The following is a 15,513-nucleotide window of genomic DNA, read 5'->3' as shown; positions in this document are numbered from 1 at the left end:
TAGGAAAGGAGGAGGAGCTGTCAACGGGCATTCTAAGCTGAATGTGCCTGCTCTCGTCAGATCGCGGACGCCAGCCAGCTTGAGGCCTGGCAAGTACCAGTATGGGTGACCGGCTGGGAATCCCAGGTCACGTTGACTTTTAAGGCCGTGAGTAGGTTTCTTTCCTTTTCGGAGGTGCGTTCGCACTGCAGAAAGCCCATAGGAAAGGAGACGGAGCTGTCAACGGGCATTCTAAGCTGAATGTTCCTGCTCTCATCAGATCACGGCCGCCAGCCAGCTTGAGGCCTGGCAAGTACCAGTATGGGTGACCGGCTGGGAATCCCAGGTCCCGTTGACTTTTAAGGCCGTGAGTAGGTTTCTTTCCTTTTCGGAGGTGCGTTCGCACTGCAGAAAGCCCATAGGAAAGGAGGAGGAACTGTCAACGGGCATTCTAAGCTGAATGTGCCTGCTCTCGTCAGATCGTGGTCGCCAGCCAGCTTGAGGCCTGGCATGTGCCAGTATGGGTGACCGGCTGGGAATCCCAGGTCCCGTTGACTTTTAAGGCCGTGAGTAGGTTTCTTTCCTTTTCGGAGGTGCGTTCGCACTGCATAAAGCCCATAGGAAAGGAGGGGGAGCTGTCAACGGGCATTTTAAGCTGAATGTGCCTGCTCTCGTCAGATCGCGGCCGCCAGCCAGCTTGAGGCCTGGCAAGTACCAGTATGGGTGACCGGCTGGGAATCCCAGGTCCCGTTGACTTTTAAGGCCGTGAGTAGGTTTCTTTCCTTTTCGGAGGTGCGTTCGCACTGCAGAAAGCCCATAGGAAAGGAGGAGGAGCTGTCAATGGGCATTCTAAGCTGAATGTGCCTGCTCTCGTCAGATTGCGGCCGCCAGCCAGCTTGAGGACTGGCAAGTACCAGTATGGGTGACCGGCTGGGAATCCAAGGTCCTGTTGACTTTTAAGGCCGTGTGTAGGTTTCTTTCCTTTTCGGAGGTGCGTTCGCACTGCAGAAAGCCCATAGGAAAAGAGGAGGAGCTGTCAACGGGCATTCTAAGCTGAGTGTGCCTGCTCTCGTCAGATCACGGCCGCCAGCCAGCTTGAGGCCTGGCAAGTACCAGTATGGGTGACCGGCTGGGAATCCCAGGTCCCATTGACTTTTAAGGCCGTGAGTAGGTTTCTTTCCTTTTCGGAGGTGCGTTCGCACTGCAGAAAGCCCATAGGAAAGGAGGAGGAGCTGTCAACGGGAATTCTAAGCTGAATGTGCCTGCTCTCGTCAGATCGCGGACGCCAGCCAGCTTGAGGCCTGGCAAGTACCAGTATAGGTGACCGGCTGGGAATCCCAGGTCCCATTGACTTTTAAGTCCGTGAATAGGTTTCTTTCCTTTTCGGAGGTGCGTTCGCACTGCAGAAAGCCCATAGGAAAGGAGGAGGAGCTGTCAACGGGCATTCTAAGCTTAATGTACCTGCTCTCGTCAGATCGCGGCCGCCAGCCAGCTTGAGGCCTGGCAAGTACCAGTATGGGTGACCGGCTGGGAATCCCAGGTCCCGTTGACTTTTAAGGCCGTGAGTAGTTTTCTTTCCTTTTCGGAGGTGCGTTCGCACTGCAGAAAGCCCATAGGAAAGGAGGAGGAGCTGTCAACGGGCATTCTAAGCTGAATGTGCCTGCTCTCGTCAGATCGCGGCTGCCAGCCAGCTTGAGGCTTGGCAAGTACCAGTATGGGTGACCGGCTGGGAATCCCAGGTCCCGTTTACTTTTAAGGCCGTGAGTAGGTTTCTTTCCTTTTCGGAGGTGCGTTCGCAATGCAGAAAGCCCATAGGAAAGGAGGAAGAGCTGTCAACGGGCATTCTAAGCTGAATGTGCCTGCTCTCGTCAGATCGCGGCCGCCAGCCACCTTGAGGCCTGGCAAATACCAGTATGGGTGACCGGCAGGGAATCGCAGGTCTCGTTGACTTTTAAGGCCGTGAGTAGGTTTCTTTCCTTTTCGGAGGTGCGTTCGCACTGCAGAAAGCCCATAGAAAAGGAGGAGGAGCTGTCCACGGGCATTCTAAGCTGAATGTGCCTGCTCTCGTCAGATCGCTGCCGCCAGCCAGCTTGAGGCCTGGCAAGTACCAGTATGGGTGACCGGCTGGGAATCCCAGGTCCCGTTGACTTTTAAGGCCGTGAGTAGGTTTCTTTCCTTTTCGGAGGTGCGTTCGCACTGCAGAAAGCCCATAGGAAAGGAGGAGGAGCTGTCAACGGGCATTCTAAGCTGAATGTGCCTGCTCTCGTCAGATCGCAGCTGCCAGCCAGCTTGAGGCTTGGCAAGTACCAGTATGGGTGACTGGCTGGGAATTCCAAGTCCCGTTGACTTTTAAGGCCATGAGTAGGTTTCTTTCCTTTTCGGAGGTGCGTTCGCACTGCAGAAAGCCCATAGGAAAGGAGGAGGAGCTGTCAACGAGCATTCTAAGCTGAATGTGCCTGCTCTCGTCAGATCGCGGCCGCTAGCCAGCTTGAGGCCTGGCAAGTACCAGTATGGGTGACCGGCTGGGAATACCAGGTCCCGTTGACTTTTAAGGCCGTGAGTAGGTTTCTTTCCTTTTCGGAGGTGCGTTCGCACTGCAGAAAGCCCATAGGAAAGGAGGAGGAGCTGTCAACGGGCTTTCTAAGCTGAATGTGCCTACTCTCGTCAGATCGCGGCCGCCAGCCAGCTTGAGGCCTGGCAAGTACCAGTATGGGTGACCGGCTGGGAATCCCAGGTCCTGTTGACTTTTAAGGCCGTGTGTAGGTTTCTTTCCTTTTCGGAGGTGCGTTCGCACTGCAGAAAGCCCATAGGAAAGGTGGAGGAGCTGTCAACGGGCATTCTAAGCTGAATGTGCCTGCTCTCGTCAGATCACGGCCGCCAGCCAGCTTGAGGCCTGGCAAGTACCAGTATGGGTGACCGGCTGGGAATCCCAGGTCCCGTTGACTTTTAAGGCCGTGAGTAGGTTTCTTTCCTTTTCGGAGGTGCGTTCGCACTGCAGAAAGCCCATAGGAAAGGAGGAGGAGCTGTCATCGGGCATTCTAAGCTGAATGTGCCTGCTCTCGTCAGATCGCGGCCGCCAGCCAGCTTGAGGCCTGGCAAGTACCACTATGGGTGACCGGCAGGGAATCCCAGGTCCCGTTGACTTTTAAGGCCGTGAGTAGGTTTCTTTCCTTTTCGGAGGTGCGTTCGCACTGCAGAAAGCCCATAGGAAAGGAGGAGGAGCTGTCAACGGGCATTCTAAGCTGAATGTGCCTGCTCTCGTCAGATCGCGTCTGCCAGCCAGCTTGAGGCCTGGCAAGTACCAGTATGGGTGACCGGCTGGGAATCCCAGGTCCCGTTGACTTTTAAGGCCGTGAGTAGGTTTCTTTCCTTTTCGGAGGTGCGTTTGCACTGCAGAAAGCCCATAGGAAAGGAGGAGAAGCTGTCAACGGGCATTCTAAGCTGAATGTGCCTGCTCTCGTCAGATCGCGACCGCCAGCCAGCTTGAGGCCTGGCAAGTACCAGTATGGGTGACCGGCTGGGAATCCCAGGTCCCGTTGACTTTTAAGGCCGTGAGTAGTTTTCTTTCCTTTTCGGAGGTGCGTTCGCACAGCAGAAAGCCCATAGGAAAGAGGAGGAGCTGTCAATGGGCATTCTAAGCTGAATGTGCCTGCTCTCGTCAGATTGCGGCCGCCAGCCAGCTTGAGGCCTGGCAAGTACCAGTATGGGTGACCGGCTGGGAATCCCAGGTCCTGTTGACTTTTAAGGCCGTGTGTAGGTTTCTTTCCTTTTCGGAGGTGCGTTCGCACTGCAGAAAGCCCATAGGAAAGGTGGAGGAGCTGTCAACGGGCATTCTAAGCTGAATGTGCCTGCTCTCGTCAGATCACGGCCGCCAGCCAGCTTGAGGCCTGGCAAGTACCAGTATGGGTGACCGGCTGGGAATCCCAGGTCCAGTTGACTTTTAAGGCCGTGAGTAGGTTTCTTTCCTTTTCGGAGGTGCGTTCGCACTGCAGAAAGCCCATAGGAAAGGAGGAGGAGCTGTCAACGGGCTTTCTAAGCTGAATGTGCCTACTCTCGTCAGATCGCGGCCGCCAGCCAGCTTGAGGCCTGGCAAGTACCAGTATGGGTGACCGGCTGGGAATCCCAGGTCCTGTTGACTTTTAAGGCCGTGTGTAGGTTTCTTTCCTTTTCGGAGGTGCGTTCGCACTGCAGAAAGCCCATAGGAAAGGTGGAGGAGCTGTCAACGGGCATTCTAAGCTGAATGTGCTTGCTCTCGTCAGATCACGGCCGCCAGCCAGCTTGAGGCCTGGCAAGTACCAGTATGGGTGACCGGCTGGGAATCCCAGGTCCCGTTGACTTTTAAGGCCGTGAGTAGGTTTCTTTCCTTTTCGGAGGTGCGTTCGCACTGCAGAAAGCCCATAGGAAAGGAGGAGGAGCTGTCATCGGGCATTCTAAGCTGAATGTGCCTGCTCTCGTCAGATCGCGGCCGCCAGCCAGCTTGAGGCCTGGCAAGTACCACTATGGGTGACCGGCAGGGAATCCCAGGTCCCGTTGACTTTTAAGGCCGTGAGTAGTTTTCTTTCCTTTTCGGAGGTGCGTTCGCACTGCAGAAAGCCCATAGGAAAGGAGGAGGAGCTGTCAACGGGCATTCTAAGCTGAATGTGCCTGCTCTCGTCAGATCGCGGACGCCAGCCAGCTTGAGGCCTGGCAAGTACCAGTATGGGTGACCGGCTGGGAATCCCAGGTCCCGTTGACTTTTAAGGCCGTGAGTAGGTTTCTTTCCTTTTCGGAGGTGCGTTTGCACTGCAGAAAGCCCATAGGAAAGGAGGAGAAGCTGTCAACGGGCATTCTAAGCTGAATGTGCCTGCTCTCGTCAGATCGCGACCGCCAGCCAGCTTGAGGCCTGGCAAGTACCAGTATGGGTGACCGGCTGGGAATCCCAGGTCCCGTTGACTTTTAAGGCCGTGAGTAGTTTTCTTTCCTTTTCGGAGGTGCGTTCGCACAGCAGAAAGCCCATAGGAAAGAGGAGGAGCTGTCAATGGGCATTCTAAGCTGAATGTGCCTGCTCTCGTCAGATTGCGGCCGCCAGCCAGCTTGAGGCCTGGCAAGTACCAGTATGGGTGACCGGCTGGGAATCCCAGGTCCTGTTGACTTTTAAGGCCGTGTGTAGGTTTCTTTCCTTTTCGGAGGTGCGTTCGCACTGCAGAAAGCCCATAGGAAAGGTGGAGGAGCTGTCAACGGGCATTCTAAGCTGAATGTGCCTGCTCTCGTCAGATCACGGCCGCCAGCCAGCTTGAGGCCTGGCAAGTACCAGTATGGGTGACCGGCTGGGAATCCCATGTCCAGTTGACTTTTAAGGCCGTGAGTAGGTTTCTTTCCTTTTCGGAGGTGCGTTCGCACTGCAGAAAGCCCATAGGAAAGGAGGAGGAGCTGTCATCGGGCATTCTAAGCTGAATGTGCCTGCTCTCGTCAGATTGCGGCCGCCAGCCAGCTTGAGGCCTGGCAAGTACCACTATGGGTGACCGGCAGGGAAGCCCAGGTCCCGTTGACTTTTAAGGCCGTGAGTAGGTTTCTTTCCTTTTCGGAGGTGCGTTCGCACTGCAGAAAGCCCATAGAAAAGGAGGAGGAGCTGTCAACGGGCATTCTAAGCTGAATGTGCCTGCTCTCGTCAGATCGCGGCTGCCAGCCAGCTTGTGGCCTGGCAAGTACCAGTATGGGTGACCGGCTGGGAATCCCAGGTCCCGTTGACTTTTAAGGCCGTGAGTAGGTTTCTTTCCTTTTCGGAGGTGCGTTCGCACTGCAGAAAGCCCATAGGAAAGGAGGAGGAGCTGTCAACGGGCTTTCTAAGCTGAATGTGCCTACTCTCGTCAGATCGCGGCCGCCAGCCAGCTTGAGGCCTGGCAAGTACCAGTATGGGTGACCGGCTGGGAATCCCAGGTCCTGTTGACTTTTAAGGCCGTGTGTAGGTTTCTTTCCTTTTCGGAGGTGCGTTCGCACTGCAGAAAGCCCATAGGAAAGGTGGAGGAGCTGTCAACGGGCATTCTAAGCTGAATGTGCCTGCTCTCGTCAGATCACGGCCGCCAGCCAGCTTGAGGCCTGGCAAGTACCAGTATGGGTGACCGGCTGGGAATCCCAGGTCCCGTTGACTTTTAAGGCCGTGAGTAGGTTTCTTTCCTTTTCGGAGGTGCGTTCGCACTGCAGAAAGCCCATAGGAAAGGAGGAGGAGCTGTCATCGGGCATTCTAAGCTGAATGTGCCTGCTCTCGTCAGATCGCGGCCGCCAGCCAGCTTGAGGCCTGGCAAGTACCACTATGGGTGACCGGCAGGGAATCCCAGGTCCCGTTGACTTTTAAGGCCGTGAGTAGGTTTCTTTCCTTTTCGGAGGTGCGTTCGCACTGCAGAAAGCCCATAGGAAAGGAGGAGGAGCTGTCAACGGGCATTCTAAGCTGAATGTGCCTGCTCTCGTCAGATCGCGTCTGCCAGCCAGCTTGAGGCCTGGCAAGTACCAGTATGGGTGACCGGCTGGGAATCCCAGGTCCCGTTGACTTTTAAGGCCGTGAGTAGGTTTCTTTCCTTTTCGGAGGTGCGTTTGCACTGCAGAAAGCCCATAGGAAAGGAGGAGAAGCTGTCAACGGGCATTCTAAGCTGAATGTGCCTGCTCTCGTCAGATCGCGACCGCCAGCCAGCTTGAGGCCTGGCAAGTACCAGTATGGGTGACCGGCTGGGAATCCCAGGTCCCGTTGACTTTTAAGGCCGTGAGTAGTTTTCTTTCCTTTTCGGAGGTGCGTTCGCACAGCAGAAAGCCCATAGGAAAGAGGAGGAGCTGTCAATGGGCATTCTAAGCTGAATGTGCCTGCTCTCGTCAGATTGCGGCCGCCAGCCAGCTTGAGGCCTGGCAAGTACCAGTATGGGTGACCGGCTGGGAATCCCAGGTCCTGTTGAATTTTAAGGCCGTGTGTAGGTTTCTTTCCTTTTCGGAGGTGCGTTCGCACTGCAGAAAGCCCATAGGAAAGGTGGAGGAGCTGTCAACGGGCATTCTAAGCTGAATGTGCCTGCTCTCGTCAGATCACGGCCGCCAGCCAGCTTGAGGCCTGGCAAGTACCAGTATGGGTGACCGGCTGGGAATCCCAGGTCCAGTTGACTTTTAAGGCCGTGAGTAGGTTTCTTTCCTTTTCGGAGGTGCGTTCGCACTGCAGAAAGCCCATAGGAAAGGAGGAGGAGCTGTCAACGGGCTTTCTAAGCTGAATGTGCCTACTCTCGTCAGATCGCGGCCGCCAGCCAGCTTGAGGCCTGGCAAGTACCAGTATGGGTGACCGGCTGGGAATCCCAGGTCCTGTTGACTTTTAAGGCCGTGTGTAGGTTTCTTTCCTTTTCGGAGGTGCGTTCGCACTGCAGAAAGCCCATAGGAAAGGTGGAGGAGCTGTCAACGGGCATTCTAAGCTGAATGTGCCTGCTCTCGTCAGATCACGGCCGCCAGCCAGCTTGAGGCCTGGCAAGTACCAGTATGGGTGACCGGCTGGGAATCCCAGGTCCCGTTGACTTTTAAGGCCGTGAGTAGGTTTCTTTCCTTTTCGGAGGTGCGTTCGCACTGCAGAAAGCCCATAGGAAAGGAGGAGGAGCTGTCATCGGGCATTCTAAGCTGAATGTGCCTGCTCTCGTCAGATCGCGGCCGCCAGCCAGCTTGAGGCCTGGCAAGTACCACTATGGGTGACCGGCAGGGAATCCCAGGTCCCGTTGACTTTTAAGGCCGTGAGTAGGTTTCTTTCCTTTTCGGAGGTGCGTTCGCACTGCAGAAAGCCCATAGGAAAGGAGGAGGAGCTGTCAACGGGCATTCTAAGCTGAATGTGCCTGCTCTCGTCAGATCGCGGACGCCAGCCAGCTTGAGGCCTGGCAAGTACCAGTATGGGTGACCGGCTGGGAATCCCAGGTCCCGTTGACTTTTAAGGCCGTGAGTAGGTTTCTTTCCTTTTCGGAGGTGCGTTTGCACTGCAGAAAGCCCATAGGAAAGGAGGAGAAGCTGTCAACGGGCATTCTAAGCTGAATGTGCCTGCTCTCGTCAGATCGCGACCGCCAGCCAGCTTGAGGCCTGGCAAGTACCAGTATGGGTGACCGGCTGGGAATCCCAGGTCCCGTTGACTTTTAAGGCCGTGAGTAGTTTTCTTTCCTTTTCGGAGGTGCGTTCGCACAGCAGAAAGCCCATAGGAAAGAGGAGGAGCTGTCAATGGGCATTCTAAGCTGAATGTGCCTGCTCTCGTCAGATTGCGGCCGCCAGCCAGCTTGAGGCCTGGCAAGTACCAGTATGGGTGACCGGCTGGGAATCCCAGGTCCTGTTGACTTTTAAGGCCGTGTGTAGGTTTCTTTCCTTTTCGGAGGTGCGTTCGCACTGCAGAAAGCCCATAGGAAAGGTGGAGGAGCTGTCAACGGGCATTCTAAGCTGAATGTGCCTGCTCTCGTCAGATCACGGCCGCCAGCCAGCTTGAGGCCTGGCAAGTACCAGTATGGGTGACCGGCTGGGAATCCCATGTCCAGTTGACTTTTAAGGCCGTGAGTAGGTTTCTTTCCTTTTCGGAGGTGCGTTCGCACTGCAGAAAGCCCATAGGAAAGGAGGAGGAGCTGTCATCGGGCATTCTAAGCTGAATGTGCCTGCTCTCGTCAGATTGCGGCCGCCAGCCAGCTTGAGGCCTGGCAAGTACCACTATGGGTGACCGGCAGGGAAGCCCAGGTCCCGTTGACTTTTAAGGCCGTGAGTAGGTTTCTTTCCTTTTCGGAGGTGCGTTCGCACTGCAGAAAGCCCATAGAAAAGGAGGAGGAGCTGTCAACGGGCATTCTAAGCTGAATGTGCCTGCTCTCGTCAGATCGCGGCTGCCAGCCAGCTTGTGGCCTGGCAAGTACCAGTATGGGTGACCGGCTGGGAATCCCAGGTCCCTTTGACTTTTAAGGCCGTGAGTAGGTTTCTTTCCTTTTCGGAGGTGCGTTCGCACTGCAGAAAGCCCATAGGAAAGGAGGAGGAGCTGTCAACGGGCATTCTAAGCTGAATGTGCCTGATCTCGTCAGATCGCAGCTGCCAGCCAGCTTGAGGCTTGGCAAGTACCAGTATGGGTGACCGGCTGGGAATTCCAGGACCCGTTGACTTTTAAGGCCATGAGTAGGTTTCTTTCCTTTTCGGAGGTGCGTTCGCACTGCAGAAAGCCCATAGGAAAGGAGGAGGAGCTGTCAACGGGCATTCTAAGCTGAATGTGCCTGCTCTCGTCAGATCGCGGCCGCCAGCCAGCTTGAGGCCTGGCAAGTACCAGTATGGGTGACCGGCTGGGAATCCCAGGTTCCGTTGACTTTTAAGTCCGTGAGTAGGTTTCTTTCCTTTTCGGAGGTGCGTTCGCACTGCAGAAAGCCCATAGGAAAGGAGACAGAGCTGTCAACGGGCATTCTAAGCTGAATGTGCCTGCTCTCGTCAGATCGCGGCCGCCAGCCAGCTTGAGGCCTGGCAAGTACCAGTATGGGTGACCGGCAAGGAATCCCAGGTCCCGTTGACTTTTAAGGCCGTGAGTAGTTTTCTTTCCTTTTCGGAGGTGCGTTCGCACTGCAGAAAGCCCATAGGAAAGGAGGAGGAGCTGTCAACGGGCATTCTAAGCTGAATGTTCCTGCTCTCATCAGATCACGGCCGCCAGCCAGCTTGAGGCCTGGCAAGTACCAGTATGGGTGACCGGCTGGGAATCCCAGGTCCCGTTGACTTTTAAGGCCGTGAGTAGGTTTCTTTCCTTTTCGGAGGTGCGTTCGCACTGCAGAAAGCCCATAGGAAAGGAGGAGGAACTGTCAACGGGCATTCTAAGCTGAATGTGCCTGCTCTCGTCAGATCGTGGTCGCCAGCCAGCTTGAGGCCTGGCATGTGCCAGTATGGGTGACCGGCTGGGAATCCCAGGTCCCGTTGACTTTTAAGGCCGTGAGTAGGTTTCTTTCCTTTTCGGAGGTGCGTTCGCACTGCAGAAAGCCCATAGGAAAGGAGGAGGAGCTGTCAACAGGCATTCTAAGCTGAATGTGCCTGCTCTCGTCAGATCGCGGCCACCAGCCAGCTTGAGGCCTGGCAAGTACCAGTATGGGTGACCGGCTGGGAATCCCAGGTCCCGTTGACTTTTAAGGCCGTGAGTAGGTTTCTTTCCTTTTCGGAGGTGCGTTCGCACTGCAGAAAGCCCATAGGAAAGGAGGAGGAGCTGTCAATGGGCATTCTAAGCTGAATGTGCCTGCTCTCGTCAGATTGCGGCCGCCAGCCAGCTTGAGGACTGGCAAGTACCAGTATGGGTGACCGGCTGGGAATCCAAGGTCCTGTTGACTTTTAAGGCCGTGTGTAGGTTTCTTTCCTTTTCGGAGGTGCGTTCGCACTGCAGAAAGCCCATAGGAAAGGAGGAGGAGCTGTCAACGGCATTCTAAGCTGAGTGTGCCTGCTCTCGTCAGATCACGGCCGCCAGCCAGCTTGAGGCCTGGCAAGTACCAGTATGGGTGATCGGCTGGGAATCCCAGGTCCCATTGACTTTTAAGGCCGTGAGTAGGTTTCTTTCCTTTTCGGAGGTGCGTTCGCACTGCAGAAAGCCCATAGGAAAGGAGGAGGAGCTGTCAACGGGAATTCTAAGCTGAATGTGCCTGCTCTCGTCAGATCGCGGCCGCCAGCCAGCTTGAGGCCTGGCAAGTACCAGTATGGGTGACCGGCTGGGAATCCCAGGTCCCATTGACTTTTAAGGCCGTGAGTAGGTTTCTTTCCGTTTCGGAGGTGCGTTCGCACTGCAGAAAGCCCATAGGAAAGGAGGAGGAGCTGTCAACGGGCATTCTAAACTGAATGTGCCTGCTCTCGTCAGATCGCGGCCGCCAGCCAGCTTGAGGCCTGGCAAGTACCAGTATAGGTGACCGGCTGGGAATCCCAGGTCCCATTGACTTTTAAGTCCGTGAATAGGTTTCTTTCCTTTTCGGAGGTGCGTTCGCACTGCAGAAAGCCCATAGGAAAGGAGGAGGAGCTGTCAACGGGCATTCTAAGCTTAATGTACCTGCTCTCGTCAGATCGCGGCCGCCAGCCAGCTTGAGGCCTGGCAAGTACCAGTATGGGTGACCGGCTGGGAATCCCAGGTCCCGTTGACTTTTAAGGCCGTGAGTAGTTTTCTTTCCTTTTCGGAGGTGCGTTCGCACTGCAGAAAGCCCATAGGAAAGGAGGAGGAGCTGTCAACGGGCATTCTAAGCTGAATGTGCCTGCTCTCGTCAGATCGCGGCTGCCAGCCAGCTTGAGGCTTGGCAAGTACCAGTATGGGTGACCGGCTGGGAATCCCAGGTCCCATTTACTTTTAAGGCCGTGAGTAGGTTTCTTTCCTTTTCGGAGGTGCGTTCGCACTGCAGAAAGCCCATAGGAAAGGAGGAGGAGCTGTCAACGGGCATTCTAAGCTGAATGTGCCTGCTCTCGTCAGATCGCGGACGCCAGCCAGCTTGAGGCCTGGCAAGTACCAGTATGGGTGACCGGCTGGGAATCCCAGGTCACGTTGACTTTTAAGGCCGTGAGTAGGTTTCTTTCCTTTTCGGAGGTGAGTTCGCACTGCAGAAAGCCCATAGGAAAGGAGACGGAGCTGTCAACGGGCATTCTAAGCTGAATGTTCCTGCTCTCATCAGATCACGGCCGCCAGCCAGCTTGAGGCCTGGCAAGTACCAGTATGGGTGACCGGCTGGGAATCCCAGGTCCCGTTGACTTTTAAGGCCGTGAGTAGGTTTCTTTCCTTTTCGGAGGTGCGTTCGCACTGCAGAAAGCCCATAGGAAAGGAGGAGGAACTGTCAACGGGCATTCTAAGCTGAATGTGCCTGCTCTCGTCAGATCGTGGTCGCCAGCCAGCTTGAGGCCTGGCATGTGCCAGTATGGGTGACCGGCTGGGAATCCCAGGTCCCGTTGACTTTTAAGGCCGTGAGTAGGTTTCTTTCCTTTTCGGAGGTGCGTTCGCACTGCAGAAAGCCCATAGGAAAGAGGAGGAGCTGTCAATGGGCATTCTAAGCTGAATGTGCCTGCTCTCGTCAGATTGCGGCCGCCAGCCAGCTTGAGGCCTGGCAAGTACCAGTATGAGTGACCGGCTGGGAATCCCAGGTCCTGTTGACTTTTAAGGCCGTGAGTAGGTTTCTTTCCTATTCGGAGGTGCGTTCGCACTGCAGAAAGCCCATAGGAAAGGTGGAGGAGCTGTCAACGGGCATTCTAAGCTGAATGTGCCTGCTCTCGTCAGATCACGGCCGCCAGCCAGCTTGAGGTCTGGCAAGTACCAGTATGGATGACCGGCTGGGAATCCCAGGTCCCGTTGACTTTTAAGGCCGTGAGTAGGTTTCTTTCCTTTTCGGAGGTGCGTTCGCACTGCAGAAAGCCCATAGGAAAGGAGGAGGAGCTGTCATCGGGCATTCTAAGCTGAATGTGCCTGCTCTCGTCAGATCGCGGCCGCCAGCCAGCTTGAGGCCTGGCAAGTACCACTATGGGTGACCGGCAGGGAATCCCAGGTCCCGTTGACTTTTAAGGCCGTGAGTAGGTTTCTTTCCTTTTCGGAGGTGCGTTCGCACTGCAGAAAGCCCATAGGAAAGGAGGAGGAGCTGTCAACGGGCATTCTAAGCTGAATGTGCCTGCTCTCATCAGATCGCGTCTGCCAGCCAGCTTGAGGCCTGGCAAGTACCAGTATGGGTGACCGGCTGGGAATCCCAGGTCCCGTTGACTTTTAAGGCCGTGAGTAGGTTTCTTTCCTTTTCGGAGGTGCGTTTGCACTGCAGAAAGCCCATAGGAAAGGAGGAGAAGCTGTCAACGGGCATTCTAAGCTGAATGTGCCTGCTCTCGTCAGATCGCGACCGCCAGCCAGCTTGAGGCCTGGCAAGTACCAGTATGGGTGACCGGCTGGGAATCCCAGGTCCCGTTGACTTTTAAGGCCGTGAGTAGTTTTCTTTCCTTTTCGGAGGTGCGTTCGCACAGCAGAAAGCCCATAGGAAAGAGGAGGAGCTGTCAATGGGCATTCTAAGCTGAATGTGCCTGCTCTCGTCAGATTGCGGCCGCCAGCCAGCTTGAGGCCTGGCAAGTACCAGTATGGGTGACCGGCTGGGAATCCCAGGTCCTGTTGACTTTTAAGGCCGTGTGTAGGTTTCTTTCCTTTTCGGAGGTGCGTTCGCACTGCAGAAAGCCCATAGGAAAGGTGGAGGAGCTGTCAACGGGCATTCTAAGCTGAATGTGCCTGCTCTCGTCAGATCACGGCCGCCAGCCAGCTTGAGGCCTGGCAAGTACCAGTATGGGTGACCGGCTGGGAATCCCAGGTCCAGTTGACTTTTAAGGCCGTGAGTAGGTTTCTTTCCTTTTCGGAGGTGCGTTCGCACTGCAGAAAGCCCATAGGAAAGGAGGAGGAGCTGTCATCGGGCATTCTAAGCTGAATGTGCCTGCTCTCGTCAGATTGCGGCCGCCAGCCAGCTTGAGGCCTGGCAAGTACCACTATGGGTGACCGGCAGGGAATCCCAGGTCCCGTTGACTTTTAAGGCCGTGAGTAGGTTTCTTTCCTTTTCGGAGGTGCGTTCGCACTGCAGAAAGCCCATAGAAAAGGAGGAGGAGCTGTCAACGGGCATTCTAAGCTGAATGTGCCTGCTCTCGTCAGATCGCGGCTGCCAGCCAGCTTGTGGCCTGGCAAGTACCAGTATGGGTGACCGGCTGGGAATCCCAGGTCCCTTTGACTTTTAAGGCCGTGAGTAGGTTTCTTTCCTTTTCGGAGGTGCGTTCGCACTGCAGAAAGCCCATAGGAAAGGAGGAGGAGCTGTCAACGGGCATTCTAAGCTGAATGTGCCTGATCTCGTCAGATCGCAGCTGCCAGCCAGCTTGAGGCTTGGCAAGTACCAGTATGGGTGACCGGCTGGGAATTCCAGGACCCGTTGACTTTTAAGGCCATGAGTAGGTTTCTTTCCTTTTCGGAGGTGCGTTCGCACTGCAGAAAGCCCATAGGAAAGGAGGAGGAGCTGTCAATGGGCATTCTAAGCTGAATGTGCCTGCTCTCGTCAGATCGCGGCCGCCAGCCAGCTTGAGGCCTGGCAAGTACCAGTATGGGTGACCGGCTGGGAATCCCAGGTCCTGTTGACTTTTAAGTCTGTGAGTAGGTTTCTTTCCTTTTCGGAGGTGCGTTCGCACTGCAGAAAGCCCATAGGAAAGGAGACAGAGCTGTCAACGGGCATTCTAAGCTGAATGTGCCTGCTCTCGTCAGATCGCGGCCGCCAGCCAGCTTGAGGCCTGGCAAGTACCAGTATGGGTGACCGGCAGGGAATCCCAGGTCCCGTTGACTTTTAAGGCCGTGAGTAGTTTTCTTTCCTTTTCGGAGGTGCGTTCGCACTGCAGAAAGCCCATAGGAAAGGAGGAGGAGCTGTCAACGGGCATTCTAAGCTGAATGTTCCTGCTCTCATCAGATCACGGCCGCCAGCCAGCTTGAGGCCTGGCAAGTACCAGTATGGGTGACCGGCTGGGAATCCTAGGTCCCGTTGACTTTTAAGGCCGTGAGTAGGTTTCTTTCCTTTTCGGAGGTGCGTTCGCACTGCAGAAAGCCCATAGGAAAGGAGGAGGAACTGTCAACGGGCATTCTAAGCTGAATGTGCCTGCTCTCGTCAGATCGTGGTCGCCAGCCAGCTTGAGGCCTGGCATGTGCCAGTATGGGTGACCGGCTGGGAATCCCAGGTCCCATTGACTTTTAAGGCCGTGAGTAGGTTTCTTTCCTTTTCGGAGGTGCGTTCGCACTGCAGAAAGCCCATAGGAAAGGAGGAGGAGCTGTCAACAGGCATTCTAAGCTGAATGTGCCTGCTCTCGTCAGATCGCGGCCACCAGCCAGCTTGAGGCCTGGCAAGTACCAGTATGGGTGACCGGCTGGGAATCCCAGGTCCCGTTGACTTTTAAGGCCGTGAGTAGGTTTCTTTCCTTTTCGGAGGTGCGTTCGCACTGCAGAAAGCCCATAGGAAAGGAGGAGGAGCTGTCAATGGGCATTCTAAGCTGAATGTGCCTGCTCTCATCAGATTGCGGCCGCCAGCCAGCTTGAGGACTGGCAAGTACCAGTATGGGTGACCGGCTGGGAATCCAAGGTCCTGTTGACTTTTAAGGCCGTGTGTAGGTTTCTTTCCTTTTCGGAGGTGCGTTCGCACTGCAGAAAGCCCATAGGAAAGGAGGAGGAGCTGTCAACGGGCATTCTAAGCTGAGTGTGCCTGCTCTCGTCAGATCACGGCCGCCAGCCAGCTTGAGGCCTGGCAAGTACCAGTATGGGTGATCGGCTGGGAATCCCAGGTCCCATTGACTTTTAAGGCCGTGAGTAGGTTTCTTTCCTTTTCGGAGGTGCGTTCGCACTGCAGAAAGCCCATAGGAAAGGAGGAGGAGCTGTCAACGGGAATTCTAAGCTGAATGTGCCTGCTCTCGTCAGATCGCGGCCGCCAGCCAGCTTGAGGCCTGGCAAGTACCAGTATGGGTGACCGGCTGGGAATCCCAGGTCCCATTGACTTTTAAGGCCGTGAGTAGGTTTCTTTCCTTTTCGGAGGTGCGTTCGCACTGCAGAAAGCC

At 55.4% G+C, this 15,513-nt stretch overlaps 47 pseudogenes; all 47 read left to right on the top strand.

Annotated features, from left to right (window-relative positions):
* Window positions 1-19: 19 nt before the first annotated feature.
* Window positions 20-138, top strand: LOC136630050 (5S ribosomal RNA; annotated as a pseudogene).
* Window positions 139-218: 80 nt separating this feature from the next.
* Window positions 219-337, top strand: LOC136630037 (5S ribosomal RNA; annotated as a pseudogene).
* A 279-nt stretch (window positions 338-616) lies between these two features.
* LOC136630082 (5S ribosomal RNA) lies at window positions 617-735 on the top strand (annotated as a pseudogene).
* A 677-nt stretch (window positions 736-1,412) lies between these two features.
* Window positions 1,413-1,531, top strand: LOC136629730 (5S ribosomal RNA; annotated as a pseudogene).
* An 80-nt stretch (window positions 1,532-1,611) lies between these two features.
* Window positions 1,612-1,730, top strand: LOC136630731 (5S ribosomal RNA; annotated as a pseudogene).
* Window positions 1,731-2,009: 279 nt separating this feature from the next.
* On the top strand, window positions 2,010-2,128 carry LOC136630524 (5S ribosomal RNA; annotated as a pseudogene).
* Window positions 2,129-2,208: 80 nt separating this feature from the next.
* On the top strand, window positions 2,209-2,327 carry LOC136629960 (5S ribosomal RNA; annotated as a pseudogene).
* An 80-nt stretch (window positions 2,328-2,407) lies between these two features.
* LOC136629751 (5S ribosomal RNA) lies at window positions 2,408-2,526 on the top strand (annotated as a pseudogene).
* Window positions 2,527-2,805: 279 nt separating this feature from the next.
* On the top strand, window positions 2,806-2,924 carry LOC136630312 (5S ribosomal RNA; annotated as a pseudogene).
* Window positions 2,925-3,004: 80 nt separating this feature from the next.
* LOC136630812 (5S ribosomal RNA) lies at window positions 3,005-3,123 on the top strand (annotated as a pseudogene).
* Window positions 3,124-3,203: 80 nt separating this feature from the next.
* On the top strand, window positions 3,204-3,322 carry LOC136630655 (5S ribosomal RNA; annotated as a pseudogene).
* Window positions 3,323-3,402: 80 nt separating this feature from the next.
* Window positions 3,403-3,521, top strand: LOC136630106 (5S ribosomal RNA; annotated as a pseudogene).
* Window positions 3,522-3,600: 79 nt separating this feature from the next.
* On the top strand, window positions 3,601-3,719 carry LOC136630692 (5S ribosomal RNA; annotated as a pseudogene).
* A 478-nt stretch (window positions 3,720-4,197) lies between these two features.
* On the top strand, window positions 4,198-4,316 carry LOC136630746 (5S ribosomal RNA; annotated as a pseudogene).
* Window positions 4,317-4,396: 80 nt separating this feature from the next.
* LOC136630811 (5S ribosomal RNA) lies at window positions 4,397-4,515 on the top strand (annotated as a pseudogene).
* An 80-nt stretch (window positions 4,516-4,595) lies between these two features.
* LOC136629765 (5S ribosomal RNA) lies at window positions 4,596-4,714 on the top strand (annotated as a pseudogene).
* An 80-nt stretch (window positions 4,715-4,794) lies between these two features.
* Window positions 4,795-4,913, top strand: LOC136630105 (5S ribosomal RNA; annotated as a pseudogene).
* Window positions 4,914-4,992: 79 nt separating this feature from the next.
* LOC136630691 (5S ribosomal RNA) lies at window positions 4,993-5,111 on the top strand (annotated as a pseudogene).
* A 478-nt stretch (window positions 5,112-5,589) lies between these two features.
* On the top strand, window positions 5,590-5,708 carry LOC136630435 (5S ribosomal RNA; annotated as a pseudogene).
* A 279-nt stretch (window positions 5,709-5,987) lies between these two features.
* LOC136630311 (5S ribosomal RNA) lies at window positions 5,988-6,106 on the top strand (annotated as a pseudogene).
* An 80-nt stretch (window positions 6,107-6,186) lies between these two features.
* LOC136630809 (5S ribosomal RNA) lies at window positions 6,187-6,305 on the top strand (annotated as a pseudogene).
* Window positions 6,306-6,385: 80 nt separating this feature from the next.
* LOC136630654 (5S ribosomal RNA) lies at window positions 6,386-6,504 on the top strand (annotated as a pseudogene).
* Window positions 6,505-6,584: 80 nt separating this feature from the next.
* Window positions 6,585-6,703, top strand: LOC136630104 (5S ribosomal RNA; annotated as a pseudogene).
* Window positions 6,704-7,379: 676 nt separating this feature from the next.
* Window positions 7,380-7,498, top strand: LOC136630310 (5S ribosomal RNA; annotated as a pseudogene).
* An 80-nt stretch (window positions 7,499-7,578) lies between these two features.
* Window positions 7,579-7,697, top strand: LOC136630808 (5S ribosomal RNA; annotated as a pseudogene).
* Window positions 7,698-7,777: 80 nt separating this feature from the next.
* On the top strand, window positions 7,778-7,896 carry LOC136629754 (5S ribosomal RNA; annotated as a pseudogene).
* Window positions 7,897-7,976: 80 nt separating this feature from the next.
* Window positions 7,977-8,095, top strand: LOC136630103 (5S ribosomal RNA; annotated as a pseudogene).
* A 79-nt stretch (window positions 8,096-8,174) lies between these two features.
* LOC136630690 (5S ribosomal RNA) lies at window positions 8,175-8,293 on the top strand (annotated as a pseudogene).
* A 677-nt stretch (window positions 8,294-8,970) lies between these two features.
* LOC136630848 (5S ribosomal RNA) lies at window positions 8,971-9,089 on the top strand (annotated as a pseudogene).
* Window positions 9,090-9,169: 80 nt separating this feature from the next.
* Window positions 9,170-9,288, top strand: LOC136629854 (5S ribosomal RNA; annotated as a pseudogene).
* An 80-nt stretch (window positions 9,289-9,368) lies between these two features.
* Window positions 9,369-9,487, top strand: LOC136630591 (5S ribosomal RNA; annotated as a pseudogene).
* Window positions 9,488-9,567: 80 nt separating this feature from the next.
* Window positions 9,568-9,686, top strand: LOC136630036 (5S ribosomal RNA; annotated as a pseudogene).
* A 279-nt stretch (window positions 9,687-9,965) lies between these two features.
* LOC136630474 (5S ribosomal RNA) lies at window positions 9,966-10,084 on the top strand (annotated as a pseudogene).
* A 477-nt stretch (window positions 10,085-10,561) lies between these two features.
* On the top strand, window positions 10,562-10,680 carry LOC136630761 (5S ribosomal RNA; annotated as a pseudogene).
* Window positions 10,681-10,959: 279 nt separating this feature from the next.
* Window positions 10,960-11,078, top strand: LOC136629729 (5S ribosomal RNA; annotated as a pseudogene).
* Window positions 11,079-11,357: 279 nt separating this feature from the next.
* Window positions 11,358-11,476, top strand: LOC136630049 (5S ribosomal RNA; annotated as a pseudogene).
* Window positions 11,477-11,556: 80 nt separating this feature from the next.
* On the top strand, window positions 11,557-11,675 carry LOC136630035 (5S ribosomal RNA; annotated as a pseudogene).
* A 676-nt stretch (window positions 11,676-12,351) lies between these two features.
* LOC136630807 (5S ribosomal RNA) lies at window positions 12,352-12,470 on the top strand (annotated as a pseudogene).
* Window positions 12,471-12,550: 80 nt separating this feature from the next.
* On the top strand, window positions 12,551-12,669 carry LOC136630470 (5S ribosomal RNA; annotated as a pseudogene).
* An 80-nt stretch (window positions 12,670-12,749) lies between these two features.
* On the top strand, window positions 12,750-12,868 carry LOC136630101 (5S ribosomal RNA; annotated as a pseudogene).
* A 79-nt stretch (window positions 12,869-12,947) lies between these two features.
* LOC136630689 (5S ribosomal RNA) lies at window positions 12,948-13,066 on the top strand (annotated as a pseudogene).
* A 677-nt stretch (window positions 13,067-13,743) lies between these two features.
* LOC136630847 (5S ribosomal RNA) lies at window positions 13,744-13,862 on the top strand (annotated as a pseudogene).
* An 80-nt stretch (window positions 13,863-13,942) lies between these two features.
* Window positions 13,943-14,061, top strand: LOC136629980 (5S ribosomal RNA; annotated as a pseudogene).
* An 80-nt stretch (window positions 14,062-14,141) lies between these two features.
* Window positions 14,142-14,260, top strand: LOC136629987 (5S ribosomal RNA; annotated as a pseudogene).
* An 80-nt stretch (window positions 14,261-14,340) lies between these two features.
* On the top strand, window positions 14,341-14,459 carry LOC136630670 (5S ribosomal RNA; annotated as a pseudogene).
* Window positions 14,460-14,738: 279 nt separating this feature from the next.
* Window positions 14,739-14,857, top strand: LOC136630473 (5S ribosomal RNA; annotated as a pseudogene).
* A 478-nt stretch (window positions 14,858-15,335) lies between these two features.
* Window positions 15,336-15,454, top strand: LOC136630760 (5S ribosomal RNA; annotated as a pseudogene).
* Window positions 15,455-15,513: the final 59 nt, after the last annotated feature.

Source organism: Eleutherodactylus coqui, chromosome 5 (assembly GCF_035609145.1).
Source record: "Eleutherodactylus coqui strain aEleCoq1 chromosome 5, aEleCoq1.hap1, whole genome shotgun sequence".
Classification (NCBI taxonomy): Eukaryota; Metazoa; Chordata; class Amphibia; order Anura; family Eleutherodactylidae; genus Eleutherodactylus; species Eleutherodactylus coqui.
Note: the sequence above shows the minus strand (reverse complement) of the source record. Positions and strands in the feature narration are given on the sequence as shown.